The following is an 11,314-nucleotide window of genomic DNA, read 5'->3' as shown; positions in this document are numbered from 1 at the left end:
CCGCTGCGAGGCGATATGTAGCACCCCACCACGTCGTCTCCCCCCCAGTCCACGGCGACGAATCCCCGACCGCGCTCCAGCATGGAGAACGGCGGGGACCCGTCGCCACCTCCCCATACCGTCGCCACCAAGCTATCCGCGTCGCCCACACAATGAGGGTGATCAGGGACGCGGTACGGCTCGGCGGCGACAGCCAGCCCAACCCCCCACTCCGCGAGGACTTGGGACATCATATCCTGTGCCGCGCGGCAGTGGTTGAGGTTGGCCTGGAGGAGGAGGCGGGGCGCCATTAATTACCGACCGCCCCAGCCTCCTCCCGGCTGTCCGTCCCCGTGGCACCGTCCACCTCTCCGATATCTCCTCGGTCACCTCGTCCCTGAGGCAACGTATCCGGACAACCGGGCTCATCGCCCTGTCCACTCCATTGACGGCCTGCCCCGTCATCTTTCTCTTGGAGCCTATGAGGCTCCTGGTGGAGGAGAAGGACGAGACTGACGCAGTCTTATCGTCCTCCTCCACCCTCCACGAAGCCGGGCCAGGCGCTGGGAGCGGCGCGAGCGCCGTCACTCCAGTCCTAACACCGCCTTCGTCCTCCCTCTCTGACTTACCCCGTCCCATCCCCGTTTTAATTTTAAACTCCATAGTATTCCCACGAGCAGGTCGGAAGAAAAGGTCCGCCCGGGCAGAGCCGCCTTACCCGGGTAAGCCTATATACTCCGGGGGTTCGGCAGGTGCCCCGGAGGTGGTCGCTTGGGATAGGGCCTCCTCCTCCCATCGCCGCGCACCATAACATAGGATTGGAGGGCGATTTTATAGAGTCGCCACACTCGCGGTCCCGGGCGGTTAAGCCAAGGCCCCCGTTCCTCCTGCCGTCACGTACCATTCACAAAACCAAGAAAGGAATTGTGAATGGGTCTTTGTGACGACCAACAGGAGGCTTACGGTGTGATAAGCATCAGGTACCTCGGGGTCGTTACGCCCCGTACTGCGGCCGACGATTGCCGGACACAGCCCCTGAGGGAAACTAGCTAACATCTTCCTGTCCAGCCTGATGCTTGCTTACTAGCTTACCGGTTGCTTACTAGCTTACTGCTTGCTCACTAGATAACTGCTTTCTTACTAGCTTACTGCTTGCTTAATAGCATACTACTTCCATACAAGCATCCTCCTCGCTTACTAGCTCACTGCTAGCATACTCGCTTACTGCTTGCATACAACCTAATTGCTTTCATGCCAACTTACTGCTTGCTTACTAGCTTACTGCTTCCTTAGTAGCTTCCTCCTCGCAAACTAGCTCACCGATTGCTTACTAGCTTACTGCTTGCTTACTAGCATACTACTTGCTCACTAGCTAACTGCTCTCTTACGAGCTTACTGCATGCTTACTAGCTTACTTGTAGCTTACGAGCTTACTACTTGCTAACTATCATGCTGCTTCCTTACTAGCTTCCTGCTCGCTTTTTAGCTCAGTGCTTGCTTACTAGCGTACTGCTTGCTTATTAGCCTACAACTTGCTTACTAGCATACTGCTTCCTTACTAGCTTCCTGCTCGCTTACTAGCTCACTGCTTGCTTACTGGAAAACTGGATCCTTACTAGCCTACTGCTTGCTCACTATCATACTGCTTCCTTACTAGCTTCCCGCTCGCTTACTAGCTCACTGCTTGCTTACTAGCATACTGCTTTCCTACTAGCTAACTGCTTTCTTACTAGCCTGCTGCTAGCTTAATAGCTTACTTGTAGCTTACTAGTGTAGGAAATGAAATTAAAATAGAATAAAAGATGTTAAGTTTATTTGAACATGAAATAAAATAAGGGTTGTAAACAATATAACTCGCTACGTCTTAACTCGCTGGTGTCGACTCTTCGACGGTTCGCTCGACTCTGCCCTCTTTTCTCAGGGCCAGCCACGTGCGTTTTCGAAACGAATGACGCCACCCGCAACATTGACGGCATCGGCATCGATACCCTTGCATAAACAATCATTCGTCTCCAAGCATTCGTCGCTTACTCATACCACTCATGATTCACACATACCATACACACACACACACCACATTCGGCCATCCTGCGGAGATATCTGCCCTCAGATATCAGATGTATTCTCACTATCCGTCAATGCATCTTCTAAGTCCTCAATCCACGGTTTCAAGTATTCTGCAGTTGTCGATGTTTGTCGTGGCCCCTCGTGCTCACCTACTTTCTCTACCAAATACCGATCATTGCGCAGTACACGGGCAATTTGATACGGGCCTAAATATTTATGCGCAAACATTAAACCTTGTCCTGATTGTGTCCTTTTGATAGCGACCAAATCTCCTTCGTGATAGTGATGAGCCTCTTTTCGATTCCGGTTAAAACTACGCCGATTCTCCTGTTGGATTTTCAAAATGTTATTTTTTGCTTGCCGTCTCAATTCGTCTCGATTTTCTTGAAATATTTCGTTCCACTCGTTGCTTATTATTTCTCGGACCTCGGGATTGTTCTTCAACCTCAGATTAGTCCCGAATAGAATCTTAAAATGTGTATTGCCGATACTGCGGTGAGGAGTTGCATTCAGGTAGTTTTGGCATACGTCTAGGTACCTGTGCCACTCATTAGGTTTTGGTGCGGCCAACTTAGTTAACGCAGGAATGATTGTCCTGTTCACCCTTTCTACCTGGCCATTCGCTCTTGGTACCCCCGTTGTAATAAGGCCAGCTTCAATATTTTCTTCTTTGCAGTACGCCTGAAACTCTGCCGAAGTAAATGCAGTTCCACGGTCCGAAATAATCTTTCGGGGATTGCCAGAAATTGTCGCTTGTTTTTTCAAGTGGTTGAAGACCTCTCCAGTACTAGTAGATTTTGTAGCATAAAGCCACACAAATTTAGAAAATCCATCTATCACTACGAATATGTGTTTGTAATCCTTCCGAGTTGACGGAAGCGGTCCTAAGTGATCAATGTGGTATACATCTAACGGAACGTTTCCTTTGTCGATAGAGTATAATAGTCCGTCTCGTTTTCCAGATTTTCGTTCAGCTAAAATACACGCAATGCAATTCTGAATCACTTTTTCCACTTTAGATCTTAGACCTTTGAACCAATAATCTTTTCTAACAAGGGTCACGGTTTTACCACTAGAGGAGTGTCCGTTCTCATGCAACTGTCTTATTATTTGACCCTGCATAGCACGCGGCACTACTATGCGAACATCGTCGTCAATTACCTTAAACAAAAGTCCGTTTCTTATTACGAAGTCGCCATCATTATTTTGTACACTATTCATAGAATCCATTATTTCCGATAAGTCTTTGTCCGCACATTGCGCTTTTCGCAATCTCACGAGCACACTCGTCTCACACTCACTGGTAAGCATACACACCGGAATAGGCTTCAGACTTAGCGCATCGACATTGCGCATATTGCTTCCTGAGCGATGTTCAATAGTATAATTGAACTCCTCTAACAATAATGCCCACCTTGCAACTCGAACACATAAGTCTCTTTTTTTCATAGTGAGAGTAAACGCACGACAATCGGTTATTATTCTAAACGGTATTCCTAAACGATAAACTCTAAACTTATGTAATGCTTTAACTATAGCTAATATCTTTAATTCATAACTAATGTATCGCAATTCTGCCTCTGATGTTTTCCAGCTCGCATAATATGTTAGATGGTAACGTTGATCGACATCGTCTCTCTGTAACACGATGGCACCGAGTCCGACGCTCGACGCATCCGTATGCAGTTCTGTTTCCGCACCTATGCGGTATAATTTTAAAACCGGCTCACTGCTCAATGCAATTTTCAATTGTTTAAACGCTAGCATATGTTTTTCATTTAGTTCAAAATTTACGTCTTTTTCAACAAGTTCGTCAAGGGTTGGGCTATTGTTGAATATTGTGGAATAAATTTGCGAAAATACCCGGTTAATCCTAAGAAGCTCTGAACGTCTCCAACAGTTTTTACTAATGGAAAATTCATAACAGCTAATGTCTTACGCTTCGACGGACGTACGTGACCATCCTCAATTATGTGACCTAGATATTCTATGCTACGTTGGAGAAAACGACATTTCTTCCAATTCACTCGCAATCCATAATCACTTGTGTTAGAAACGAAGGGTTCTAACCGGGGTCCGGACGAGGGAAATACTAGGGAAAGTGATTGATAAGTTTTTTATTTTGTAATTTTCGCTTGACGCTTTGCGACAAGCCTTTTATTTAAATTTAACAAAACAAAATGAAAAAAATAAAAAAAAATATAAATTACAAAAAAGAATTATTTTATAATCCAGCCGGGGGTGTGGCTTCACCGGCGTTGCCCCGGTTGGGATGGACCTTGGTTGCTGTAACAAAGGTTCGTTCAGATTAAATACGTGCGTACACGTATCGTAAACACGCTCGTCAGCTGTTCGCCTCGCTCTCCTAGCGACTAGCGGTGCGCTGGGAGGGGGGAATCAGCTGTCGTTTAACGTGAATCAGTGGACTGTAAATTTGTACTTGTACGCTGATAATTATTTATTGTAATTATCAGCGATACTTTTACCCTGAACAGAAGAGAATTCACTCGTATCTGTCGGGGGCGACTTAGCCACGGACGGGTCACCAAATGGAGGTCGTAAAGCTCCAAATGGGTGGATCCCGTGAGCACGCTCTCCGTGCGGGTGACGTAGGAACGTCGTGCGAGGCGATTTCCTGCGACACTGTAAAATTACTGCACGGCGACCGTTTCTACCGGGGACCGTGACAGTAAAGTGTCCTTTGCAAAAAATCCCTCGCGGGTCCAACCGCACTATAAAGCCTACCCGGTGACCGTGTTGCACGGGGACCGTATTTGGTAGGCGGCGTGACGGAAGGTGAGGCGACCTTGAACCCGAACTCCTCCGTAGGGTGTACGGTCGACTCGTACACCGACGGGTTTTTGGAGAGGGTTTTTTGGCGACCTTTGCACGAAGAGCACTCCACGAGGCGGTACCGATTCAACGGTATGACCTTTGGGAGGCTCCAAAGCCGTATAGCTTTAAAGGGATTCTGGGTGGGTGCACCCTGAGTCCCTTACGTCGCGGTCGCGGCAACGACTGCAACGTACAATCCTTCCTAGCGAAGGCGGTCGCGTCACGCGCAGCGTGTATTACGACCTCCCTTTTGTCGCAGGTAGATTGTTCTGGGAAACTCTAACCGCAGCAACGGAGAGAATTCTTTGTTATACAAGTCCAATCGTATATGCGAGTCCGTACTTGAGGAGCGAGATCTTCAGGGATCCGCTCCCGTTGGCAGTCGGTTCGTGAATAATTGCGAATATCGTCGCGGATCGACAGACGAAGACTCGGTCGCACCTTGTCGTCGCGACGCGGCGCTGCCGAATTCAGCTGTCGATCTCTTTTCAATATATCATACGGATCTCTCTCTCGACGCTGACGTCACGATACCGTTTAAACCGGTGCGAAGCGAATCTTCGCGTGAGGTCGGCGTACAAAAACACGTAAACGGCCGCGGTTTTAAATCGTCCGAACGTTCAACGAACCTGACGAACGCTTAACCTTTCGCAGTGTCACGTACACAAACGGATACGGGAATCGCAGCCGAGAATTTAATGTTTTCAGACTAACGCGATTTTAAATAGTTTTTTAACATATTTAAACAACTTGCAATACACAATATCTCACGCAATCTTGATACGACTTCATTTTCGTCATTCGTAGGAATAATTAAATCATCTATATATGTCAAAACAACACTTGTCTGAATCGGGTTACGAAATATATTATTGATATATTTTTGAAAGATAGCTGGAGAGTTGCAGAGACCAAATGGGGTTCTTAAAAATTCAAAATGCCCACCAGGTACTATAAATGCAGTGAATTTACAACTATTTTCCTCAATCGGGACGTGAAAAAAACCATCTTTTAAATCGAGAGTACTAAATATCGTCGCGCCCTGTAAACGATCCAGCTGATCCTCTATCAACGGAAGCGGATAGCGATCTTTACATACTTTCTTATTAAGTAATCTATAATCTATACACAAACGCATTCCATTATCTTTCTTTCTTACCAGTACAATCGGACTGGCATATTCCGATGTACTTTCTCGCACTATTCCTTGTTGCATCCATTCATCTATCTGTTTATTTACTATTTCTCTTTGCACTGGCGCTAATCTACGTGAAGGTTGATATATAGGTATATCATCTTTCAATACAATGTTCATTTTAATGTTAGACTTTTTAATAGTTTTAGGCTCATAATTACTTATTATATCTTCTATTCCTTGTTTAACGGTGTCATTTTTAATATGCTGCAAATCTATTAAAGAATTAGTTACATTGTTCTCGGACTCATCGAAAGTATCTATGCAAAATATTTCTGGTACATCATAAGAATTCGTTACCCTGTTATCGCGTTTTGAAACCTCAACACTCTTTCCGTCTAATGTCAATTTAGCCTCTTGCAACAATTCCGAGCCAATCAAAAAATTATGTCTCAAATATTCATCCGGTACCACGTGAATTAAAAATCGGAAAATATTTGTATCGATTTGTACGTTCGCATAAAAACTGCCTAAAGTAGTGACCTTACTTAAACCCAATCCTTTACAAGATATTTCTGTACCGTGTAAAGTTGGGCATCCTAACCTAATATATTGTTCGGCCTTCATTAAATATAAATCGCTACCCATATCTATAAACGCTACTATCTGCTTACCTAGCAATGTAACAGGCTTGTATACTTTATTGTCCTGAACGGCCACTGCCGTATACTCGTTTACCTGCTTGTCCTGCCCCTTCTTACAATCCATGGCTCTGTGTCCGAAGTCGCGGCAAGCGAAACATCTTGGCCCTTTGCTTTTAACAGGACAGTCTACACCTCGATGGTTCCTCTCACCCCAATTGAAGCATCGTAATTGGTTATTCAGCACTTCTTTAACGTCTTGCTTTATTGTCTGCACTGGTGAACACTTGCTTTCCTTTGGCTTGATCGCTGGGTTGAATGGCAACGATCTTCCTTGCAAGGAAATCCTATCGAATGAAGCTAACAGTTCCCCCTTAGTTGCTTTCTTCTGCACTCGCGCCAGATCCCTTAATCCTCGATCAGGTATTCCTTCTATAATGTACTCTATCATTTCTGCGTCACTGATAGGTACGCGGTTTCCTAAAATCACTTTTTGATGTACATATTCGCTGAACGTTTCTTCTTTCCTCCAAACACGCGCCTCAAAACGTCGTCTCATCTCAAGAACGCTTCCAGGATGGTAAAACATTTCCTGTAGATTCCTCAGTAATTCTTCTACTGACATTGTAATATGTTCAGGTTTCGAATGTAACAACTCAAGTGCATTACCCTTCAGTCGCGATCCCATCAACAGTTTAGCCATATCATCCGTCAGTTGATACGTCATTTTCAATGTTTGAACTTGACGCTCCCACGTGACGAATGTATTGCTACTTCCATCAAAATAACTTAATAAATCCGCAATGGCAGAGATATTTACCGGTGGCGGTCGTCTTTGCCCCGTCGGTACGCTTGTTGATTCCCCTGCCTCACCTCTATCGAGATTGAGCCTCTGCATTTCTCGAAGTAATGCAATTTGTTGGCGAGCTAAATCAAGCTCCCGCTCTACTAGTTGTTTCTCTCTTTGCGCAAGTTCCATTTCTCGCCGCATCTGTACCATATCACTTGCGCATCCTGAACTATTGTCACTCGCAGTTTCTTTGACCACGCTGCTTGTACATACTTTTAACCATTCGCCGGTTGGATCGGCTTCATGCAGCCGCTGAATCAATTCCGCTTTCAAACCAGATATTGAAAGTCCCTTCTCTCGTAATTTTTCTTTCAATTCTGCGATGCAGAAATCACTTGCATCCCTCCTTGGGGACTGAATAAAGGGGACAGTGGCTTGCTTTCTAGCTTCCTGCTCCCTTAGTAGCTAACTGCTTGCTTACTAGCTTAATGCTAGCTTACTCGCCTGTTGCTTCCTTGCTACTTTCCTGCTCGCTAACTAGCTTGCTGCTTCCTTACTAGCTTCAAGCTCTCTTACTAGCTCACTTCTTGCTCACTAGCTTACTGCATGCCTATTAGCTTACTCCTTGCTTAGTAGCTAATTGCTTTCTTACTACCTTCCAGCTTTCTTCCTAACTTACTACCTTCTTACTAACTTACTGATTTTTTACAAGACTAATGTTCCCTTACTAGCTTACTGCTTTGCTTCTTCTGACTTACTGCTTGCTTACTAGCTTACTATTGCTGCTAGCTTACAAGCTCACTACTGGCTTACTAGCTAATTGCATTCTTACTAGCCTGTTACTTGCTTTCTAGTTTACTGCTTGCCTTCTAGCATACTGCTACCTTACCAGCATACTGCTCGCTTATTAGCCCACAGCTTGCTTTCTAGCATACTACATCCTTACTAGCATCCTGCTCGCTTGCTAGCACACTGCTTCCTTACTTCCTGACTGCATACTTGCAAGCCAACTGTTTGCTTACTAGCATTCTGGTCACTTACCAGCTCCCTGTTCGCTTACTAGCTTACTGCATGCTTACTAGGTAACTGCTTCCTTACCAGCTGCCTGCTTGCATACTAGCATTCTGCTCCCATACGAGGTCCCTGCTTGCTTACTAGCTTAGTGCATGGTTAATAGCATACTGCTTGCATTCTAGCTTTCTGTTTGCATACTAGCATACTGCTTGCTTACTAGCTTAGTGCATGGTTACTAGGATACTGCTTGCTTTCTAGCTTTCTGCTTGCTTACTAGCATCCTGCTTTCTTACTAGCTCATTACTTGCCTACCAGCTTACAGCTTGCTTACTAGCTTACAGCCAGCTTACTAGTTTACTGCTTGCTTACTAGCCCGATGCTTGCTTTCTAACATACTGCTTCCTTACTAGCTTCCTGCTTGCTTACTAGCTTACTGCTTGCTTATTAGCTTACTGCTTGCTTTCTAGCTTACTGCTAGGTTACAAGCTTGATGATTCACACATACCATACACACACACACACACCACACTAGCTTACTGGTTACTTACTTGCATACTGTTTGCATACTAGTTTACTGTTTGCTCAATAGCTAACTGCTTTCTTGCTAGCCTGCTTCTTGCATTCCAGCGTACTGCTTGCTTACTAGCTTACTGCTTGCTTACTAGCTTACAGCTTGCTTACTAGCATACTGCATTCTTACCAGCTAGTAGCTTTCTTACAAGCTTACTGCTTGCTTGCTAGCTTGCTGCTTGCTCACTAGCCTACTGCTTGCCTACTAGAATACTGCTGCCATTCTACATAATTGCCCACTTACTAGCCTGCTGCTTGCACATTAGCCTACTTGTTGCTTACTAGCTTGCTGCTTGCTAACAGGATTGCTGCATACTTACCAGCATACCGCTTGCTTACTACTATACTTTTTTTTTTTTTTTTTTTTTTTTTTTTTTTTTTTTTTTTTTTTTTTTTTTTTTTGTCGTGGGGAAAATCTTCGAAAGACTCCCTCCCACCTCCTTGGGGAGAGGTGGGAGGGGTGTGTGGGATTCCCCGCGCCCGTACAACGACAGGCGCGGGACCTATCCACTAAAAACCCCACGGTGACCCTTCGGCACGCTTTGGGAGGATACCGAGAATCGCTCGAAGCATTCTTCCGGTATCCTCCCCGTGCCCGCGCTTTCGCGCCCATCCCCCGGGGGGACAATCGGTCCCCCCAGTAGACACACTGCCTCATAGCGGCGGGACGGGGCCACTCCATCCCGCCGCTATCCGTCCCGGGGCCGCGTTTAGTGGCTGCGAGCCCCAACTCGCAACCGCCCGCGACCCCGTTTCCACCCCTCGGCGGCCGGGCGTTCATGGCCGCACCAGACCGCCGAGGGTGCCTCCCCTTGCGTCGGACCGGTAGGGGAAGGCACTCCTACCCCCAACCGGTCCGACCCGGCGCCGCCTGGCGGGAGGAGGGTCCCCTCAGGACCCCCCTCCCAGCCTAGGTCATCCGCCACGCCGAGGCGGCCGCCCGCGACGCCTCGCGACCGGGCGACGACCTCGGGCCACCGCACGAGCGCGAGCTTCAGCGCGCCGCTGAAGCTCGCGCTCCCTCCCCGCGGCCTCCTTCTGCAACATTACGTTCTCGCAGAAGGAGGTCACGGCCCTCCACTTCTCCTCGCTGCCGAGCATGGCGCGCACCACGCCCGGCAGCGAGACATCCCGCCCGACGACGCCGACCAGGACACGGCGCTCCCCCTCCCACGCGGGGCATACCTCCAGGGTATGATCCGCCGTGTCCTGCTCAGCGTCGCAGTGGCAGCAACGCGCCGTCGGCTCCTTCCCTATCCGGCACAGGTATCTTCCGAAGCTGCCATGCCCGGAAAACACCTGTGCCAGCCGGTAGGTGAGGCTGCCATGGCCTCTGTCCAGCCACTCCTTCAGGAGTGGCCGAACAGCCCCGACAGTCCGGTGCCCCGCGGTTGGCAGAGCCAGCCGCTCCTGCCACGCGAGCAACACGGACTGCCGGGCCTGGCGCTTCAAATCGCCCCAAGCAGGTTCCTGCCCGCCCGGGACCGCCCCCACCCCCGCGCGACGGTCGACGCGATGCCGGTACATCACCGCGTGCGACCGCGCGAGCAGGTCCATGGGCGGCATCCCCGCTAGAACCGTCGCCGCCTCATGTGACATGGTCCGATACCCGCGGACGACCCTGAGCGCCATGCGCCTCTGCACCCGACGCAGCATAGTCATGCTGCGCCGGGAGCCAGCCAGGTCGTCCGCCCAGACGGGGGCCCCGTATAGGGCCACCGACTGGACCATTGCCACATAGAGGCGACGAACTCGGCCCGCCGGGCCCCCCATGTTGGGCAGGATCCGGCCCAGAGCCGCAACCATCCTTTCCAACCGGGGGACCAGGCAGCGGAAATGCTTCTCGAAACGCCAGTGGCTATCGAGGATCAGCCCCAGATACCTGATCTGGGGCTTCACCTCGATGTCAGCCCCACCCACCCGAATCAGAGGGGGTGGCGGATCCTGCCGAGGTGAATGAAACGCAATCACCTCGGTCTTATGGACCGCCACTGTCATCCCCATCCCCCTGATCCGGTCGACGACGCGTTGCGACCCCTCCTCCGCGCGACGCATGGCCCTCCCCCAGTGCGCCCCGACGGCCAGCACCAGTGTGTCATCCGCATAACACACCGTGCTGACGCCGTCGGGGAGGCCGGCCCGCAACACCGAGTCGTACGCGATGTTCCACAGGAGTGGCCCGAGGACCGACCCCTGCGGAACACCGCAGTACACCTCCCTCCGCATATCACCATCCCGGCCCGGATACTCGATCCACCTGCCGCGGAGATAATCCCCGACGAC

The sequence above is a fragment of the Colletes latitarsis genome, chromosome 4, assembly GCF_051014445.1.
Source record: "Colletes latitarsis isolate SP2378_abdomen chromosome 4, iyColLati1, whole genome shotgun sequence".
Taxonomy (NCBI): Eukaryota; Metazoa; Arthropoda; class Insecta; order Hymenoptera; family Colletidae; genus Colletes; species Colletes latitarsis.
Note: the sequence above shows the minus strand (reverse complement) of the source record.